At 43.3% G+C, this 3,763-nt stretch overlaps 1 protein-coding gene across 1 annotated transcript in view; it reads right to left on the bottom strand.

The window, feature by feature from the left end:
* LOC102677004 (lysine-specific histone demethylase 1A) overlaps positions 1–3,763 on the bottom strand; it is a 102,577-nt gene that overhangs the window by 90,111 nt on the left and 8,703 nt on the right. The window lies entirely within an intron of this gene.

Consider the following 3,763-nt stretch of genomic DNA (forward strand, 5'->3'; position numbering starts at 1 on the left):
GAGAGTGTAGAGTAGAAAAGTGAGAGTTTCGCTTTTGCTTTTATCTCGTGTTCGATAGACGGGAAGATTGTATTATCTATATATATATATATATATTTTTCTATTGGAAAAATGTGAAAAAGGGGGAAAGAATTTTCAAGGATCCGAGGATCGTTGCGCTTTTCGTTTTACGATTATTTTCATCGCGTATTTTTTTCGTGCCGCGTAGTTCGTTTGCAGGACGAGAAGCAAGCGATAACAAAGCAATCACGATGATTTAGACGATTTAACGCGTTGATTGTGTTGTGAGGGAATCTCGTCGGATAGCTTCCACGAGGAGGCACTCGTTAAAGTCTCGTTTGTCTATCTCGAAGGGATTAAAACCGGCAAGAGAAAGGCTGTTAGGGTGTTTATGGAGTGGTATAAAGGATCTTGGCGTTTAAAATGGCTAGATCGCGATGGATATGTTTTAACGTTTGAAAATCTAGAAGGAGTGTTAATAAAACGGCCATTTCCGAGGAGGTATTGTTAAGATTAAACCTATTGCGTTTGAAAAACATATCGTACGGCGAAATCTCTCCAAGATTCTTCCTCTACGCCGAATACTTCTCTCTCTTTTTCCTGCGTATTCCTGACTAAGCGAAAGGTATTGATAAACCGTTCGAATCGATCTCTCGAAGGACCGAGAGAAGATATTTTTAGGCAAAGGATCTTAGGGAGGGAAAGGTAGCTCGGTGTCTGAGTAGCGAAGAAAATTGAAGAGAGGAAGAGAGAGAGAGAGAGAAAAGAGGGAAGCAAGAGGAGGAGGCGTTGAAGTTACTCGATCTCCATTCTCGTAAACCTAGACGACGTGACAAAGCGATCGGGACTCGTTCCCCAAGGACGGTTTATCAGCGACGGTCTAAAACTGCTCGGCTCGGTTCGCGTTTTCGCCTCGGAAGAGGGACTGGTGGCCTGAGGTTGTTTCAAGCTCGTAAGGAACGAGTCGTACGAGCGAATAAACGATACCTGCATTGCGAGCGTAATCTCGACTAACGGCGCAATTAATCTGACGATTTTCTACCTGTAAATTGTCCCATCGGAACAAAAATGAAAGGAGCGAGACTGGAAGAAGGTCGTAAATGTTACGCGGATAACAAGTATCGCGCCGACGCCTCTCTCATTTTATTTCCCTTCTTCCTTTTTTTCTTTTTCCATTAAACCATTCGTGATCGATTGCTCCTTTTCATAAAAAATATTGCGTACAATCCAATATGCGATCATATTCGTTTCTTTCTTTTTTTTTTCCTCCTTTTTTGGATTTCTTCTAATCCTTCTCGATAATGAAACTTTCGTACATATTGTAGAAATGATCAGATCGATTATCGAAAGCTGACGCGCGAAAAACGGCGACGTTAAATGCAAAGGGTATCTCGAGTGAAAAATCTAGACTGGGAGAGCAAAACTGTAAACGAAACCGAGGTCGGCTCCGGTCTGTTTAATCGAGGACAGTTCACAGTATTGTTCGTGTTCAGAGGATTGGTCGTGAGAGCGGATCGCACCTAATAAGAATGGGATCGTACGAGGCAGGAAGCGAGAACGTCTGGGGCACGGATTTTGCGGATTTTTGTCTGGAACGAAAACGCGTTTCGTCGCGAATCTTACGGTCGCCTGTTAACCGATCGACAGATAGAGTTTCGCTTGGAACAAGGTGGCTCGTGGCTCGTGGTCGGGTGGCATTAACCGGTGGATATTTATCGTTACGTAAAGGCGTAACAGGCGACGAGAAGAAAATCCAAACGCTTCTTCTGGTGGAATCTGGGAGGAGAGGAGGAATGTGTTTCCAAGTTTCACGGTCGTTTTCGAGAAACTGTTAAATAAAACATGAACACCAGGCGGATCGAATCTCTTCGCTCGCCATTTCCAAGTAAATACAAATAGCCCGCGGAAACGCCGATAGACGTTGAAAACTGTTGCGTTTCGACGGTATACGAAGTTGGTGAAACGGATGGAAGGATCGACAAACAACGAATTTGTCGTTCGAAAGTAATAATAATTCCATCCGTCGAATTTTGGCCGTCTCGCGTATACATAACCGATGTATTAAAAGCGCGCCCTTTCGTAGCTGGCTTCCGGTTTAATAGCCACGTTCAGAGTCTATGGTACTCGGTATTCATCATCGAGATAAACATCGGTTTTTCAGCGGATAATGTTTCACGTGGGGATACGCCACGACCGATCGTTAATTATCAGCAACGATGCAACGTCCCAAAACTTTTCTATCGCCGCTTTAATGACCGTCGTTAGACCGGCCGGCTAAGTTTTACGAGCAGCATAGGATGGCAGATTGAAAGCGGCTGGTCACCAGGTGCTCCCTTGCCTTCGAGGCGACACCGATCCAGTGCCATCTGCTAAATCACTCCTCTTGCTCTAAAAGGGTTTGCTCCAAATTTTAACTGTTTCGAATTTTAAAATTGTTTCCAACCGATTTTTACAATCCTTTCCTATTATACTCCTACATACAAAAAGAAAAAAAAAATCCTCTCAAAAATTGTGTACTACTCGACCGTACTTCACAATCTCACGAGTAAGATGATCGAGTGTATCCGAGTGTACAATTTCGACAATTTCGAGGACGAAGAGAGAAGATAGATACGTACTTTTAGAAGAAGACGTGTTTGAAGAGATTGGCGAGCCGTCCGAAAAGCGAGGAAAACAGACGTCATCGAGGTATCACCCGTTAAGTGAAAAAGATAAATACCCCGCGAAAACTCTTGGAAAGGATACTAGTTTTTAGCCGGTGCAAAATGCACCGCGAAGGATGCTGAAAGGGCGCGTAATCGTTGTATGGCGTGTGGCCGGACATTAACATATAATGGTCACCGTCATTCTTCTCTCCGTCACGTAACCGGGCCCCGTTTAATCATTCTCGGTCACCCCGTCACGTAATCCCCTTTTGAAACGATTGTCAGCCAAGATTACCGAGCATTAATTTGAAAAATGTAGCGGCGTCGTTGTCGTGCTCCTCTTCTCTCCCCCTCCTCCTCCCTCCTCAGCCCCCTCCGGTGGTGGAGGAGAGCGAGGCGTAAGCTTATTAACACGTCCCGTGCACCGTGTACCGTGCCGGTGATACATGCCAAACCTTTCACTCCGGAGCAACCACGCCGGGAAGTTAGATTGTATCGCGCAAAGTTTCACCGAGTTTATGCAACGTTTGCAAATTTAACCCTTAAATGCGTAATATTATCGTTTGACAACTTGGCTACATTTCCTTTTCAGCATATATATATGTATACGTATGTGCGTGCACATCATAAACGAAAGAAATAAGAAATAAAATTTGTTTTGAATTAAACGAGCAAATAAAGAAAGTAAGAACATAAGTAAAATGATCCGAGAAATTCATTTACAATTAGTAAATACTCGTTGAATAAATATCATTGAGAGTTATGATACATTCTCCTCGTTTCGAGAGTATTATAAAGATAACGCGGAACGTGTTAACTGGAAACGTCAAGTATGCTCGTTGGCCGATTACGCGGACGATTAAAGCGAACTTTGCACGGGGAATTTACACCGGCTAGTTACGTAGCGGTATACAGACTTGGCGTAGCGGTATACGATATCGTACAACTGCCAATTCGACTTTGCCCAATTTCCCTCCGTCCCTGACGTTCGAATTATCCGGATAATTTAAACCCCTCGTTACGATATTATATATAATAAAAGTAAGGCAACTAACCTCGTCTCTAACTAACTTCTCTAATTAACATCGAGTGGAAAATCTGATTAAAAAAAAAAAAAA

The sequence above is a fragment of the Apis dorsata genome, unplaced genomic scaffold, assembly GCF_000469605.1.
Source record: "Apis dorsata unplaced genomic scaffold, Apis dorsata 1.3 scaffold_163, whole genome shotgun sequence".
Lineage (NCBI taxonomy): Eukaryota > Metazoa > Arthropoda > Insecta > Hymenoptera > Apidae > Apis > Apis dorsata.